We start from the raw sequence: 18597 nt of genomic DNA, 5'->3' as shown, positions 1-18597 counted from the left end.
AAATTTTTCTAAATGTTTGTTTGTTTATTTACTTATTTTTTAATTTTTAAAAAATGTTTATTTTTGAGACACAGAGAGCATGAGCAGGGGAGGGGCAAAGAGAGAGGGAGACATAGAATCTGAAGCAGGCTCCAGGCTCTGAGCTATTAGCACAGAGCCTGATGGGGGGCTCAAACTCACGAACCGCGAGATCATGACCTGAGCCGAAGTTGGATGCTTAACCAACTGAGCCACCCAGTCACCCCAAAAAACCTAACTTTTAGTTCATGGTTTTTGCCTTTGAAGTCACACTCAGAAAATGTTTTATTAAACAAGACTTTTAAAAATAGTCACTGAGATAATCTATTATCTTAATGGACTATTTCTCTTAACACTTAAGTCTTTTATCTGTTTGAATTTTGTTTTGTTGTACAAAATAAAGATGACTAGTATTTTTAGGTAGTGAAATGGTAGTGAATAGTTGCTACTTGCTTCTCTAAATTCATTCACAATTTTTTTTTCTACAAAGAGCCCCTGATTTTCATTTATAGATCCACATCCCTTTTTATTTTTCTGTTCCTGTGTTTTGGGTAGTGCAGAAATAGGACATTAAGAGCCTGATATTCTTTAATTTACTCTTGACTAACAGCACCTGCGGCAGAAACCATGGTCCTTCTGGTAATGGCACAGGCAATGTAAAGAAGCATGTAAAGAAGATTAGAGAATATTAACATATCTATTACCATAAAACGAAACTGACAGCTGTATGTTTGTCAAATGTTTTATATCAAAGAAATGGGAGTTTATACATTTGTTTCCTAATACCTGTCTTTGAGGTATTATGTATGTTTCTCTGTAAGGAACCTAAAAATGTATTCAGAACTTTGCTGGTTAGGGTATCCAAGAAATCGACTTCTCAGTCTTCTATTCTGTAGTAGACTGTTAGAGTGTTTTTTGAAGGAAACAATTTGCAGTTGTAACCCATGTTTGTCATAGAGGATTGGCTTCACCCAGGGCTGGTAAGAGCTCACTTCCTATGACATCATGTAACCTAGTAGCTTCTCCACTGGTGCAAGAACCACAGCCCTTGGGGTGGCTCGCAGTGGCTGAGCAGGCTGCAAAACCAGAGAAGCCTTGCAAAGGGCTCCAATTCCCTTGTTTATCCCAATATGTTGTATAAACATAACTATCCTCTTAATGTAGTATGAAAAAGGCTGTGAGATGGTGCATTTTAATAAAACATTCTTCTGCTGATTGAATGTGAATGATATTCCTGAATGTGAATTCACACACACGAAGTTTAAGGAAAGACTCTTTTGGGGGGCGTTTGCTCTTCTGCCATGTGAATACATCATGGCCATGGAAAGCTGTAAATCTCAGGCTATGATATTAATATTCTAGAGAGGAGTGTTAGATAAGTAACAAAGGAGGCTGATAAAAATACCCTGGGTTTTCAGAAAAGTTAAGACTTTGATTAATTAATTCTTTATATTCATCTCCTCCCCCTTTTATTGCAAAATGAGATAGTTATTATAATCTGAGAGATAAGACAGAATCTACTGAGAGCCATATTTGTGCATCTCTGTGGTTTGGGCAAATGTGTTAAGCAAATGAAAGAAATTCACACTCTGGTGTGTCTTGGGTGGCTCAGTCAGCTGCAAGTCTGACTCTTGATCTCAGCTCAGGTCATGTTTTCATGGTCGTGGGATCGAGTGCCCTGTGGGGCTCCACGCTGAATGTGGAGCCTGCTTGAGATTCTCTCTATCTCTTCCTGTCCCCCATGTCTCCCGTGTCCCCCACCCATGTGCTGTCTGTCTCTCAAATAAAAATACAATAAAAATAAATGCACATTGAGAATTCACTGGCCTTAAAAAATAATTTTCCACTTAAAAAAGATAAGTTCCCAGTGGAAAATAAAAATCCCATGACTTATAAGACTTACGTTTAAACTGTATCCACTATTTTTGAGGCATTTAGTAGGGGCAAGGATGTCAATTGGTGCTTGAGATACATTAATAAAACGGATAGCCCTTTACTTGGAATGCTCATATTGTAGTGGGGAGAAGACAGATACCAAACAGTGAACATAATGAGTAAGTAAATTAGCACATTAGAAGGTGGAAAGCAATATGAAAACAAGTGGAGCTTTTTAAAGGGGATTGGCTGTGCTGGGGGAGCAGGGATGTGGTGCGATGTTTGCTAGGAAGCTACACTGAGAAGTCATACCTGGAGTTGGAAATGAAGGAAACGAAACAGCCAGCCACACATTCCAGGGAGGGACCTAAGGGGGGAATAATACCAAGAGACCAATCTGTCTGGAGTGGAGCGAACAAGAGGACAGCAGAGTATGTAAAGAACTCCTTTCTACAACTTGACAAGAATAACCCAATTTTTTAAAAAAGGGTGAAGAACTTGAGTGGACATGTCTCCAAAGAGGAAAGGAATTACCAACAGCACATGAAGAGATGTCCGACATCAAAAAATCCAAACCAATCCCACAGTGCCATACCACCTCACTCCTATAGAATAGCTACTCTCAGAAAAATAAATAGGTGGTGGTGGGGGAATAGCAAGTGTCAGCAGGATGTGGAGATGTTGGAACCCTTCTGGACTCTTGGTGGGACCGTAAAATGGCGCAGTCACATGGAAAACAGTGTGGCGATTCTTAGGAAAATTAAAGATAGAATTACCGTGTGATCCAGCAACGCCACTTTGAGTGTTTATCCCGAATAATTGGAAGCAGAGTCTCTAAAAAATATGAATAAACCTGTGCTCATACTAGCATTATTTACAAGAGCTGCAATGTGGAAGCAACCCAAGTTTCCATCCACAGATGAATGGTTAACAAAGTGTGGTATATATATTTATATACCATTCAGCCTTAAAAAGGAAGGAAATTCTGACATATATTGCAATATGGATGAACCTTGAGGACATTATGCTAAGCGAAATACATCAGTCACAAAAAGTCAAATACTGTATGATTCCACTTATGTATCTAGAGTGGTTTCATTCATAGAGACAAAAAATAGAATGATGGTTGCCAGAGGCTATGGGAAAGGGAAATTGGGAGTTAATGTTTCATGGGTACAGAGTCTCACCTTTGCAAGATGAAGAGTTCTGAGGATGGATGGTGGCTAAAATAGCCAGGAACTCCCAGAGGCAGTGTTAAAGTGACAGGAAGCCACTTTCTCACCCACACTGGCTCTCCACTGGGTCATTCCCAACAAGATACAAAACCAGTAATACTGTTTGCCTTAGAAAACCCTTCTTTGATCCTACATCACTTAGTAATTACCGTCCCACAGGGGCTTGGCTGGCTGAGTTGGTGGACTATGTGACTCTTGATCTCAGGGTTGTGAGTTCAAGCCCCACACTGGGTGCAGAGATTACTTTAAAAACTGAAAACAAAAAATAATGACTGTCTCATTTTTTCTGTTGCAATGTGGAACAAATTTGAAAAAGCTGTCAATACTCTGTCAGATACCTCTCTTTCTATTCTGTCTTCAAGTGTCTCCAAAGAGACTTTCAATCCATGACTCCACTGTAGAAATACAGTCCAGATGTAGTAGCTGTAAAATCTACGAGCCCAGAAGCACTCACTGTGTAACACATGCACATGGAATTGATCTGATGCAGGAGGGTTTTATCGAATCAAATCAACTCCCCCGTTCCCTGATTAATCAATATGGAATGATCTGCTCAGTTTGCTTGCCTATACTATTTCTACTATTTTCAGAATAAAAACAGGAAATAACTTACAAGTGTTTCCTTTTAATTTCATAATGTGTATTGGGCAAAAAAGTTTTTATATAGATTATTAAACAATATTGAAATAATACCTTTTCTTTCACAAATAATTAAATTATTATAATTGTGAACAAATGATTATTTGTTTTAACATGAAAATATACCACTTTTTTTCCATACGTCTTCTCCTTGTTTGTTAAGCATGAGGTTATTTCATGAACCGGGAGGGGAGTTGATGTGAATCTAAACATGCTATACTGATTTTAATTTTAAATGGATCCAAGTAATTCTGCATGATGATTCAGATATGCCCACCCTGGGTCAGTATCACTTTGTGTTTCCAATCACTGGAAGCCAAATTCCATACATGGTGAAGAGAGACTCTCCTAGTGATGGTGATTCAGGTTCACGGTAAGTAATGACTCCGCGAAGTCCACTTGTTGCCTAGCTTTTGTTCACTTGCCTTGGATTCATGAGAGCATTTGTTCCCAACCAAGCTACATGGATGTCATCTGTGAACATATTTCTCTCTAAGCTGGATATCTTTCTTTAGTATGTGTCTGTCATCTCTGCTGCATCCCCTTTCTGAATTTGATTAAACATTTACCTTAACAGCAGGACTACTGAATACACCTGTGCAATGCGTACTCTGCAGGAATACTCCAGCAGAGTGGTCAAATGGAGTGAAAACTCAAGCATGTTCTGCCCCCAAAGCTCGACAATGGCCACAAAGCACCATAGCCGCTAATAGTAATTCTGCTTAGGAGACTTGATTAGAGGAAGACGCTCCCCTTCAGGATAGAAACACAAAGGAACACTTACTTCTTCAGACTCTTTTGCAACTGGGCCTTGGACGTGTGACTTAGGCTCAGCCAATGAGGTGCATGGGCCCTGAACTTGGATTTGGGAAGTGGGACAATGGAGAATTCTTTCTGTAGCACAGGGGAGGCAACCACATCCCATTCTGGGGAGTGGTCGTTGCCTCAGTCAGGATCTAGGGCTGGAGGTGTTGGTGATGAGATCTCCAGCATCTGCTATCCACTCGTGGGGCAGGGCGTCCCTAGACCAGTTCCCCAGTGTGATTTTTCACTCTGTGCCTGCATTCCCTCCTGACTTTTCCCTCCAGCCTTCCTAGTGTTTCACTGAGCACCCAGTGGCTTCTCAGTGAATTTCCTTTCCACTTAAACTCTTCAACGTCCATTTCTTTTGCTGTGCAACCAGTTTATTGGAGTTTCTAGACTCAGTGGGACACTAAAAGGGAACATGAAACCCTTTTAGTTTTCCAACGTCGTTTGCAGGTATTTTCTATTTTTTAATGTTTGTTTTTGAGAGAGAGAGAGGGAGGGAGGGAGGGAGGGAGGGAGGGATAGTACAGCCATGGGAGGGGCAGAGAGAGAGAGACGGAGACACAGAATGTGAAGCAGGCTCCAGTCTCTGAGATGTCAGGACAGAGCCTGATGTGGGGTTTGAACCCATGAACTGGGAGATCATGACCTGAGCCGAAGTCTGACACTTAACCGACTGAGCTACCCAGGTGCCCCCGTTTTCAGGTATGTTTTGATGAAGAAGTGTTTTCTGCCCCCACACAACATCTTGGGTAGCTCTTGTAGCATCCCAGAAAATTTTCAGGTTTTAAAACGTTGAGGCTAAAGTATTCCAGTTTAAATTTTGAATATCACATCCATTGTGATGCTCTTCCCCTCACCATGCCCAGATTTGACCAGTAGTGCACATGACCCTGTCTTGGGGAGTTGGGTGTGCTTTGTTTTCCCTCCTCTGCTTCCCCTTCCTTCATCTTTAGGGTCCATCTTTCTATCTCTTCTAGAGTGTTGGGGTCCCAGAGGAGGAATGAGAAGGACCAACATACTCTGCTTAGCTGCTGCTGTGGTGTTTTGCATCGGGTGGCCAATCCTGGCTGAAGAGGGGATATCTGGATGCTGCTGACATGCAATGCAAGGCTGGGCTCTTCAAGAGGCCCTGCCGGGGCTTTAGTTGCACAGGCCTCTGACATTTGGTCTCACAGTTTCCCATCTGTTTTGGAGTCCCTTAATGGTCTCCCCCAGTTTCGTTTTATTAGGTTAGTCAGAGTTGACTCTTACTGCTTGAGGACAAGAACCTTGACTGACACAGCAGGCATTCATATTGCAGACAAAAGGAGATCACACCACAGGAGATGCTGGTTTAAAGAAAAAATACTCATATCATTGCCACAGTCACTTGTGATCATCTTCTGTAATTTTGCCTTTGTATACAGTGATGAGAGTCCTCATTATGCAGATGGCATTGATTTATTCCAACCTGGAATGGATGTGTTTATTGGGCCAAACGTAAGAATTTAAAAAGTAATGTCAGAAGGGTATCCCTGTCTTTACTTCTATCATTTTCTGATCTTGGTATATGAAGGACAAGCTGGTTTCCTGTTGAACTGCTCCCAAGCATAATCCCATTCCACAGGAAGTCTACTTTTACAAGAATATCCCAAATATATCTGTTTTTCTTTCAGGAGCTTCTGCAAACATAGTATTACACCAGGAAGTGTGACAGCAGTGCTTTTAAAAACAGTCCGGATACGGGGCCCCTGGGTGGCGCAGTCGGTTAAGCGTCCGACTTCAGCCAGGTCACGATCTCGCGGTCTGTGAGTTCGAGCCCCGCGTCAGGCTCTGGGCTGATGGCTCGGAGCCTGGAGCCTGTTTCCGATTCTGTGTCTCCCTCTCTCTCTGCCCCTCCCCCGTTCATGCTCTGTCTCTCTCTGTCCCAAAAATAAATAAAAAACGTTGAAAAAAAAATTTAAAAAAAAAAAAAAAAAAACAGTCCGGATACACCCAAGAGTCTTAAAAGTAATTTCACATTTAAATAAAATTAAATAGAATTTTGCTACTCAAGGTGTGTCTGAGTAACAGAAACATCCATGTTGGAGTTAGTTAAAATGTAGCCTCTCCCAAAATATTGAATCACAATCATATGTTAACAAAATCTCTAGCTGATTAACCATATTAAAATTTGAGAAGCAGTAGAATAGAAAATATCAGAGGACCTTACATACAGTAAGAGTCAGTGTTGTTTCATGAAACGTGTCCAATTATATATAAAATATGAATTTGGTCCTAATGAAAAATGTATTACTGTGAGTCACAATAAAAAAAAAATTGGAGAGAGGGATGTCCGCAAGATGGCCAAATATGACCCTTCTCAACATGTGGCCCTCCAACAAGAAAAATTTGACCTCAATCCATGGAAAAGAGTGAATTTGTAGGAGCCGTGGGGTCCAGCACCATCTGACAAAGGACCCAGGAGGAGTCTCACCCACCTGTGCCTCAGGTAATAGGCAGACCTTGGCCCTGAACGTGGACCCTCAGATAACCCATGAACTGATAAAGCTCCACTCAGCCATGGTCCAGGATCCTCTGGAGAACACTGACCTAGGCAGTCACTGACAGAAAGTCCTTGGACAGGTCCAGGACTCCACTGGGGCAGTTGTAATAGAGATGTATTAGAGATAGAGGAACAGTTTGACTTTATCCAGGTCACCCCTCCCTTAGGGCAGCCCAATTCAGTGCCAAGAGAGACTTTCTCAGACCATGGTTTCTCCCTCAGGGAAAATGCAAGCATATGAGTGAGTACCCAGTTTCGCCAGCTATGTGGGATACTGCCAAAAAAAAAAGCCATTTTTGAAAAGGCATAAAGTGGCTGAATGGGTTTTAAAAAAAGAAGACTCAACTATATATTGCCTACAAGAGACTCCATTTAAAAATGTTTTTAAAATGTTTATTTCATTTTTGAGAGAAAGAGCACAAATGCAGGAGGGGCAGAGAGAGAGAGGGAGACACAGAATCCACGAAGCAGGCTCCAGGCTCTGAGCTGTCAGTGCAGAGCCTGACACGGGCTTAAACCCACGAATAGTGAGATCATGACCTGAGCTGAAGTTGGCCGCTAAAGTGACTGAGCCACCCAGGTGCCCGGAGACTCAGTTCAGTTTTGTTTTGTTTTGTTTTGGTTTTGACTCAGTTCGGTTTTAATACACACATAGGCTGAAAGTGAGTGTATGGAGAAAGATACTCAATGCAAGTGGAAACCAAAAGAAAGCAAGTGTAGTTACACTTACAGCAGATGAAATAGACATTAAGCCAAAAACTACAAGAGACAAGGTCATTATAAATAATAAATGGGTCAATTCATCAAAAGGCTAAAATAGTTGCAAATGTATGTGTACCCAACACTGGAGCATCTACATATATTAAATACAGATCTGAAAGGAGAACTAATAACACAATAATAGTTGGGGACTTTAATAACCCACATTCAACAATAGATAGATCACCCAGACAGAAAATCATAGGGAAACATTGGACTTGAGCTATACTTTAGACCAAATAGACCGGAAAGACATAGGTATAGAACATACTGTCCAATAGCAGTGAATACATATTTTTCTCAAGTGAACATGGATAGATCATATGATAGGTCACAAAGCAAGTCTTGGGAAATCTAAGAAGATTGAAATTATAGCAAATATCTTTTTCTATCACAGTGGTTCAAAACTAGAAATCAATAATAGGAGGAACATTAGAAAATTCATATACATGTGGAAATCAAGCAACATACTCATGAACAAACAATGGGTCAAAGAATCAATCAAAAGGGAAATATCTTGAAACACAAAAATGGAAACACATCATACTAAACCTTATGGGATGCAGCAAAAGCAGTTCTAAGCAGGAAATGTATAGTAATAGATGCTTACATTAAGAAAAAAGAAAAATCTCAATTTAACTTTTCATTTCAAGGAACTGAAAAAAAGAACAATCTGAGTCCAAAGTTAATGGAAGAAAGGAACTGACAAATAGCAGAGCAGAAATAGAGACCAGAAAACAATAGAGAAGATCAATCAAACTAGGAGCTAGGTTTTCAGAAACATAAAATTGGCAAACTTTTAGTTAGCATACTGTGGAAAAAAGAAGACTCAAATAAGATTAGAAATAAAAGAGTAGACATTTTAACTGAAAACCACAAAAACATAGACGATCATAAGAGGGTACTATAAACAATTACATGCCAACAATTGGATTACCTAGGAAAAAAAATGGATAAATTCTTGAAATGTGCAACCTACCTACCTAGATTGAATCATGAAGAAATAAGCCTGAACAGCCCAGTACCTTGTAAGGAGATTGATTCAGTAATCAGAACTTTGCAACAAAGAAAAGCCCAGGACTATCTGGTGAGTTCTTCTCAACATTTAAAAGAAACATTTCAAGAAGAACTAATTTTAATCCTTCTCAAACTTTTCCAAAAAATTGAAGAGGGTGAACAATCACAAAGTCATTTTACAAAGCCAGCATTACCCTGATACCAAAGCTAGATCAGGACAAGAAAACTATACAGCATTATCCCTGATGAATATAAACGCAAGCATACACAATAAAATATAATGAAACTGAATTCAGCTGCACATTAAAGGGATCATACACCGTGAGCAAGTGGGATTTATCCCTAGGATACAAGGATAGTTACAACATATTCAGTTAACAAATGTGATATCTCACTTTAAGTGAATGGAAGATAAAAATCATATAATCATGTCAATAGAAGCAGAAAAAGCATTTGACAATGTATGACATCATTTTATGATAAAAATTCTCAACACACTTGATCTAGACAGAGTGTACTTTAACCCAAAGACCATATATGATAAGCCACAGCTAAAATCATACTCAATGGTGAAAGTTTAAAAGCTTTTCCTCCAAGATCAGAAATGAGAAAAAGTTGCTTACTCTCACCACTCTTATTCAACACAACACTGGAAGTTTTAGCCAGAGCAGGTGTGCTAGACAAAGAAATAAAAGAACTAAACTGTCTCTGTTGGCAGATGGTATAATTTTATATTGAAAGTCCTAAAGACTCCACAAAAAAAAAAAACCTGTTAGAATTAATTAACAAATCAGTAAAGTTGTGGGATACCAAATCAACATACAGAAATCAGTTGTCTCTGTTCACTAACAATGAAATAGTTAGAAAATGAAATGACAAAAATAATTTCCTTTATAATAGCAATAGAAACATTAAAGTGCTTAGAATAAATTTAACCAAAGAGGTGAAAGATCACTACACTGAAAACTCTAAGACTTTGATGAAGGAAATGAAAGAAGATACAAATAAATGGAAAGATACCTTGTGTTTGTGGACAGGAAGAATTAATATTATTAAAATGTCCACACCACCCAAACCGGCTAGACTCAATGCAATCCCTATCAAAATTCCTGTGGAATCTTTCAAAGAAATAGGAAAAATAGTCCTAAAATTTATATGGAACTATAAAAGACCATAAGTAGTCCAAGCACTCCTGGGAAAGAATTGGAGGAATCACCCTTCCTGATTTCAGTCTATATTGTAACATCATCACAATACAAAATGATGTTCATCAAAACAGTAGAGTATTGGCATAAACATAGACACATAAGCCAGTGGACCAGCAGAGACCAGAAATCCATGAATAATTTTCAAGTAATATTTGACAAAGGAGCCAAGAATACTCAGTGGGGAAAGAGCAATCTCTTCAACAGATAGTGTTGGGAAAACTGGATAATCACACACAAAAGAATGAGATTGGACCCCCATCACAGACTATTCACAAAAATTAACTCAAAATGGATTAAAGGCTTGAACACAGACCTGAAATTATAAAAGCTGTAAACTAAAACAGGGAAAAGGCTCCTCGGCGTTGGTCTTGGCAATGATTTTTTTTGATACGACACCAAAGTCACAAGTAACAACAACAACAACAAAAATAAATAAGTGGGACTGCATCAAACTAAAAATCTTCTGCACAGCAAAAGAAACAATCAACAAAATGAAAAGGCAACCTATAGAATGTGAGAAAACATTTGCCAACTTGTATCTCCTAAAGGGTTAATATCCAAGCTGTATAAGGAACCTATTACAGCTCAATAGCAAAAACCAAAAACAACCAAATAATTCCATTACAAATTAGTAGAAGACCTGAATAGACATTTTTTTTCCCCCAAAGAAGACATACATATGGCCAACAGGTACATGGAAAGGTGTTCCATATCACTAAGCATCAGGAAACTGCAAACACATTTCAAAACCACTATGAACTGTCACTTCACACCTGTTAGAATGGCTGTTCTTGTAACACAAGAGACGACACGTGTTGGTGAAGATGTGGAGGAAAGGCAACCCATGTGCTGTTGGTGGGACTGTAAATTGGTTCAGCTGTTATGAAAACAGTGAGGAGTTTCCTCAAAAGATTAAAAGTAGAACTAACATATGATCCATCAATCTCACTTCTGGGTATATATCCAGAGGAAGTGAAATTAGGGTCTTGAAGACATATCTGCACGCCCCCCCCCCCCCACTATGTTCAATGCAGCCTTAGTCACAACAGTCAAGGTATGGAACCAGCCTCACAGGGATTAATATGAAAATTATATAGAGAATACCTATACTCTGCAACAGTACAAAACAATCCAATTCCAAAATGGACAAAGAACTTGAATAGACACTTCTCTGAAGAAGGTTAACAACCAATAAGCACATGAGAAGATGCTCAACATCAGTAATCACTACAGAAATGCAAGTCAAGGGGCACCTGGTGGCTCACTTGGTGACACATCTGACTCTTGATCTCAGCTCAGGTCTTGATCTTAGGGTCATGAGTTCAAGCTCCGCGCTGGGCGTTAAGCCTAATTAAAAATATCTCTAGGAGTGCGAGTCAAACCACAATGAGATACCATTTTAAATCCATTAGGATGGCTACTATTGAGAGAAAATAGAGAATAATAAGTGCTGGTAAAGACGTGGAGAAATTGGGACCCTTGTGCACTGCTGTTGAGAATTTAAAAAGGTATATCCACGGTGGAACACAGGATGGTGGAACCTCAAAAAAAATGACATCACCCTATGATCTAGCAATTCCGCTTCTGGATATATACTCAGAACTGAGAGCAAGATTAACTCAAGAGTTAGTTGTACACCTATATTTATATTGGCATTATCCACAGCAAGTAAAACATGGAAGTGACTCAAGTGTCTGTTGGATAAATAGATAAACAATATATGACACACACATACAATAGAACATTATTTAGCCTTGGGAGGGAGAGAAATTCTGACATAGGGTACAACATAGATGAACTGTGAGGATATTATGTTAAGTGAATTAAAGCCGTTACAAAAAGACAGATACTGTGTGGTTCCACTTTTATAAGTTATGTAGAGATGTCAAATTTATAGAGACAAATTATAATGTAGTTGACAGGCATTGGGAAAAAGTGGAGAAAAGGGATTTATCACTTAATGGTATAGAGTTTCATATATGTGAGAGGCAAATATTTTTTTCAAGGTGAAAAGGTCGGCTTGTGGTGATGGTTGCATGACAATATGTATTTACTTATTACTATTTTTTAAAATATTTTTTGAGAGAGAGGGAGAGAGGGGGCTAGGGGCAGAGACAGATGGAGAGAGAGAATCACAAGCAGGCTTTGTGCTGTTAGTGCAGAGTCTGACACAGGGCTTGATCTCACGAACTGGGAGATTATGATCTGAGTCAAAATCGAGAGTTGGGACGCTTAACTGACTGAGCCACCCAGATGCCCCATACTTATTACTATTAACTGTACACTTAAAATAATTAAATAGTAAATTTCAGGTTTGTGTATTTTACCACAATTAAAACCATCTTATTAAAAATGCAAATTTTAGGGGCGCCTGGGTGGCTCAGTCGGTTGAGCGTCCGACTTCAGCTCAGGTCACGATCTCACGGTTTGTGGGTTCGAGCCCCGTGTCAGGCTCTGGGCTGACGGCTCAGAGCCTGGAGCCTGCTTCCGATTCTGTGTCTCCCTCTCTCTCTGCCTGTCCCCCATTCATGCTCTGTCTCTCTCTGTCTCAAAAATAAATAAACATTAAAAAAAAAGTTAAAAAAAATGCAAATTAAAAAAAAAAAAAAGATGTGGAACAGCCTCAATGCCCTTTCAGAGATGAATAGATAAGGAACCTGTGGTCTATATCTATAAAATGGAATATTATTTTCATCACAAACAAGAAGGAAATCCTGGCACTTGCCACAACGTGGATGGACCTTGAGGGCATTATGCTAACAAAATAAATCAGAGAAATACAAATACTGTAGAATATCACTTACATGTGGATTCTAATTAAGGTGAATGGATAGAAACATACAATAGAGGGGCGCCTGGGTGGCGCAGTCGGTTAAGCGTCCGACTTCAGCCAGGTCACGATCTCGCGGTCTGTGAGTTCGAGCCCCGCGTCAGGCTCTGGGCTGATGGCTCGGAGCCTGGAGCCTGTTTCCGATTCTGTGTCTCCCTCTCTCTCTGCCCCTCCCCTGTTCATGCTCTGTCTCTCTCTGTCCCAAAAATAAATAAAAAACGTTGAAAAAAAAAAAAATTAAAAAAAAAAAAAAAAAAAAAAGAAACATACAATAGAATGGTGGTTGCCTGGGACTGGGAGGTAGAAGAAATGGGGATATGTGATCAAAGGGGATAAACTTCCAGTTAGAATATGAATAAATTCTGGGGAACCAATGTACAGCATGGTAAGTGTAGTTAACACTACTGTATTGTATAATAAAAAAAGTTGCAAAGAGCAAATCTTCAATGTTCTCACCATGAAAAAGCAATGGTAATTATGTGACATGATGGAGGTGTTAAATAACCTTACTTTGCGGTAATCCTATCACAATGTAAAAGTATCTCAAATAATCAGATTATAGACCTTTAGACAATCTTATAGGTCCTTAGAGCTCAATAAAGCTGAAAAATCATCTTTCAGAGGTAACAGGTAAATTTAACAAAAAACAACAAAAATGAAACCAAAAAAACTGAAAGACACTACACTAAGGGGAATACACAGGTGGATGCTGCCCATCTCCCCAAGAATAACAAGATCCTTCATATCTGTGGAGACATCTTACATAAGGGAAGACAGAAAAATGCTCCTAACTTCTAATTCATGGTCAAGTGCTGCAGATACAATTTTCTTGTTCATTGTCCTGTCTCTTCCTTTCTTCCCACCAATATCTTTAAAAGAGAGTAATCTTTTTAAAAAGGTAGAAAGAGTCATCCTTGCGAAGGAAGTATAAAGGAAATCTAGGTCAAGAGGGGGAGACTGAAAGGAGGGAGTCAGAGGGGACACTCAAGGGACCTGAACTCCACCTTGCTAATTCTCCCGATCCTTTGGCTGAGTCTTATGATTAAAGAAACAACCTGTTTCAGTCTGGCCTGTATTCATACTAGGGGGTAAGATGAAGCTGTTTACACCCAAAAGCTTCTAAGACTCCTGAGCAGAGACTCTAGGGAAAATCGAATCCTACAAAGCAGGTTTTCAAGGTCAATGGGGGAAAAAGTGAGTAAACCTAGCACATTTGGTGAAATTTAAAGAGCCACGGTGGGCTGTCAGGAGACTAGAATAGGTAAATGTAGTTCTCAGGCAGGTGAAACAGTGGAGAGAGCAAGGTCTTTGGAGTCAGACCTGTGTCTCTTACTACCTATGAGATCATGGGAAAGTTAATTGATCTTTCTGAGCCTTCGTTTTCTGTGAAACAGCAATAAAACTTTCTGTTGTTAGGATTGAATGAAGTGAAAAATGTGAACTTTGTGCCGTATTTATAAATTAACACTCTGCAACGCGCCCTCCTTTTTTTCTTTCCTTTGGTGATGGGAAGGAAGTAAATTCTGTGAACTTTAGTCTGTTGCTGTAACTAAGCAAGCTTTTAAATCATAGATTTAAAGACAGGATTGAGAGCAGTACAGAGAGGAAGTCATGGGTGTAAGAAGCTAATCTTATTTGCTAAGAAGTAGAATTACTAGGTTGACTTGATTTCCTTTATTGGAAATATTACCAGACATATAAATTAAAGGGATGAGAACACATCTGCATGTATAAGGTACTCGGGGAAAAAATCCTATGAAGTCCTTGTGACTCAGATGAAGAAAGGAGGCTGGATATGGTGGAGTTGTAGCATTTATACGTGGTTGAATAGCCATACTGCAGGATGAGAATAGATATAAACAGAGAATAATGTCTCTCTGTTAGAATGTGTCTCTGAATTTTACCTGCTTCCATATGTTGAACAAGTATTTGCTGAAGAGTATTGTGGCTTGCCGATCAAATTTCATATATCATGATTTTGAGCTGGCCAGCTAATATACTAGGACAGTTATTCGTTCCACCAAGATCTCAAATTTTAAAGATTGACAGCATATAGAAAAATGGAATTTCAAAGGACTAAATGAATAGTCCTGTAAAATTACTATGAAAGTCCCAACTAATTGTGTAAATAATATTTTTAAAAGTCAGGCTTAATAACAAATAGGAAAACTAATTGGAGTTTTAGTAGATTATAAATTCTCTGTTAACAGAATAGTATGGTCACCACCACCACCACCACCAAAAGCCCATAAAATCTTATGTTAATAATACTATAAGTGTTCAGAACAGAGGTAGTAAAAAAAAAAAAAAACAAAAAACCTCACTGTAATCCAGGCTTTATCTGAATGAAATGCTTCATGTGTTCATTCTGGGTACCGCATGTGTATCTTTCCAAGGTCTTTGGATGAAAGTGACAAAATGCAATTCTTTTCATCTCAAGCAAAATAAGTAGCAACAAAGAAAAGGAATAAAAACATCGAAACCATGTGGAGGAATTTTTTCAAAGTATTCTTTCAAAATAAAGAAAAAGAACTCCTGGCTATAAATGAGTAACTAGACTGGACTTATACTCCAGCTTTAAACAACCACAAATTGGACAAGATACGTGAAAAAAAACCAAAACAACTCTTTTCAGACCTTGGGCAAGAGGACTGTGATCCCTGCCCATATGTGGTGAACCCCAGAATCTCTCCAGCTTTCTGACTAGAGCTACTTCCTGGACCACCGAGTAGAGGAGCATAGGAGAGACAATCAGATGCTGAGAGGCTGAGGTGGCTGGATTTCGGAGGGTGGTGTACCAAAGAAGAAAGATTTATATGAGGAGAAACTTCCAGAAATTTTCATAGAGTCCTTGTATTGCTGAATCATAAGCCATGTTAAATCGGGTAAAACTGTATAAGATTAGGCACATACCAATCAGGAAACTGAAAACCCTTGTGGGGCTGATAAGCAGAGTGAAGAGTGCATAGTTTTCACTGAACATCTGGGGTCTTTGAATAGAGACCCCAGAAAGGTCGTGCCTGATTGCGGTGTGGCAGTCTGGGTCCACTCAGGAGATAGAAGCCACACTGTTGGTTAAGCAGAGGCATTTTAATATAAAGGATTATTAATGTTAATGAAAAATGATGATATGACCATTCTACATGATACTCTAGTGCCAAGAAAGTGCTTAAGAAAGGATAAAATTGGAAAAGGTTTAGACCTCCCTGGAGAAGGTATAGTTCAGGATACTGGAGAGCAAACAAGTTCGTTGGTGTGCCCAGCCTAGAGCTGCTCTGAAGTCCCTAAGCCATCAGGAAGCAACCCTCTGGTGTGCAAGCAAACCACTGGTGATGAGTAGCTGAGTAGTGTGAATAGTGTGAACATGCAGAGAGAGTAGTAGCTCTGTGGGAATCCTCTGGGCTGCATGTGAGCCACATAGGGGCCTGGAGAGGGAGCAGAATGTCAGTAGACACCCTCCAGTTCACAGGCAACAGGGAGTTATAGAGGGTGCAGGGACTCACTGGGAAACCTCCAGGATGCAGATAAGCTATGACTGTGGTAGTAAAAAGCACACTGGAATGCCAGTGTGGACAGGAGGCATTGGAGAGATGATGTACACAGAAGACCTTCAGGGCCCTGGTTTCTTTGTGGAGAGGACTGCAAAGTCCTCAAATAGCTAAAGACTGATGACCCTTCTGCCTGACCAAGAGATCATAAGAAAACAATGATACAGACCAATATTCCTCCTGATTGAGCAAATCTAATAGTACATAAAGTCTATAATACACATAGGCAAAGTAGGCCTTAATGCAGGAATGCAAAAGAATCTTCACAATTCAACCAATTAACAAAATAAAGGAGAAAAACTATGCAATCGCTTCAACTGGGGCAGAAAAATATTTGAGCAAACACAGCAGTCATTATGGTGAAAAAACTTGTAATGGTGGGACTTTTTCATCCTAATAAAATATGCGAAGTCCACAGCTAACATCCTATTTACTGGTAAAAGACTGGTTTTGCTCTGAGATGGGGAATAAGGCAAATATATTCATTTTTACAACTTTTATTCAATCTTGTCCTGTGTATCCTATCCAGAGCCATAAGTGAAAAAAAAAAAAAAAAAAAAAAAAGAAATAAAAGAAGCAAAACCCTATTTGTAGGTAGAAGATCCTAAATAACTTTAAAAAAAACTGCTAGAGCTAATAAGGAAATTTAGTCAGGCTGTAAAATATACGAGGCTACCACACAAAATTCCAAGTTTACTTCTCCATACTAGTAATAATCAGAAACTGAAATTGAAAAATAATTCAGCTTATAGTAGCACCAAAAATAAAAAGGAACTTAGGGATACATTTTTTAAATATGTGAAAAACTAGTATGCTGAAAAGTAAGAAATATTACTGAGAGACATTAAAGAAGACCTAAATTAATGGAGAGATACAACATGTTTGTAGATTGCAGGATTTAATACTATTCATGTATCAATTTTCTTTGAGGTTATCGATATATACCAGGCATTTTCAATCAAAATTCCAAAGTGAATTTTTAAATCATTGACAAGGTGGGGCACCTGGGTGGCTCAGTCGTTTAAATGTCCAACTCTTGATTTCCACTCAGGTCATGATCTCATGGTTGTTGAGATGGAAACCCACGTTGGGCTCTTTGCTAAGCATGGAGCCTGCTTGGGATTCGCTCTCCGCCCTGTCTCTCTGCCCCTCCCTTCCTCCCCTCGCCTCTCTCTCAACATAAAATAAAATAAAAATTTAAAACATTGACAAGCTAATTCCAAACTTCATGATGAAGTTTTAGAAACACAATCTTGAAGGGTTAAGCAAATTTAGGAAAAGGAACAAAATTGGAAAACTTATTATACCTAAGTTGAAGTCTTAGTATAAAGCTTTAGTAATCAAGACAGCATTGTATTAGCGTAGAATTGAAATATACATCAAATGAAAGGAGTGGTGAGTCCAGGAACAGACTCATTTTCATATGGCCAGTTGATTTTTGTGAAAGTGCCAAGGTTATTCAACTGGGAAAAGACAATCTTCTGACAAATGGTCATCTTCTGACAACTGGATACCTCCATGAAAAACAATGGGCTTACTTCATGCCATGTACAAAAATTAACTCTAAATGGATCATACACCTAAGCATAACAGCTAAAACTAAACTTCTGGAAGAAGCCATAGGAGAGTATCTTAATGACCTTGGGGGTAAGCATTTTCTTAGACAAAACATAAAAACCCAACGATCAAATAAGAAATTCGTAAATTTGAATTCATCAAAATAAAAAAACCTATGTTGTTTGAAACACAACATCAAGAAGTTGAAAGGCAAGAAACAGATCAGAAGGGTATATGTACTACACGCATATCTGACAAAGGCCTGGTATTCAAAATATATAAAGAGCTCCTACAACACAATAACAAGAATGCAAATGACCTCATTAAAAAATGTGCAAAAGATTTGGACACTTCCTTGAAGGACAAATGGCATGCAAGCACACGAAAAGATGGTAAATACCTTTGATGGTCACCGTCATTAGTCATTAGGGATATGCAATTAAAGCCACAATGAGAGGGGAACCTTAATGGAGTAAGCGTCTGACTTGGGCTCAGGTCATGCTCTCACGGTTGGTTGGTTCGAGCCCTGTGTCGGACTCTGCGCTGCACAGATCCTGCTTCAGACCCTCTGTCTCCT

General features: G+C 39.1%; 1 long non-coding RNA gene across 3 annotated transcripts in view; it reads left to right on the top strand.

The window, feature by feature from the left end:
• The window catches only part of LOC144617182 (uncharacterized), a 185032-nt gene extending 178738 nt beyond the window's left edge, over positions 1–6294 (top strand). For all 3 annotated transcript variants that reach the window (XR_013557367.2, XR_013557365.2, XR_013557366.2), the window contains one exon: positions 5555–6294. This is a non-coding gene — a long non-coding RNA (uncharacterized LOC144617182). The remainder of the gene's footprint in view (positions 1–5554) is intronic.
• Positions 6295–18597: the final 12303 nt, after the last annotated feature.

This window comes from Panthera onca, chromosome A1, assembly GCF_046562875.1.
Source record: "Panthera onca isolate mPanOnc1 chromosome A1, mPanOnc1 haplotype 2, whole genome shotgun sequence".
In the NCBI taxonomy this organism is placed as follows: Eukaryota; Metazoa; Chordata; class Mammalia; order Carnivora; family Felidae; genus Panthera; species Panthera onca.
The sequence above is the reverse complement of the archived record's forward strand: the minus strand, read 5'-3'. Positions and strand labels throughout refer to the sequence as shown.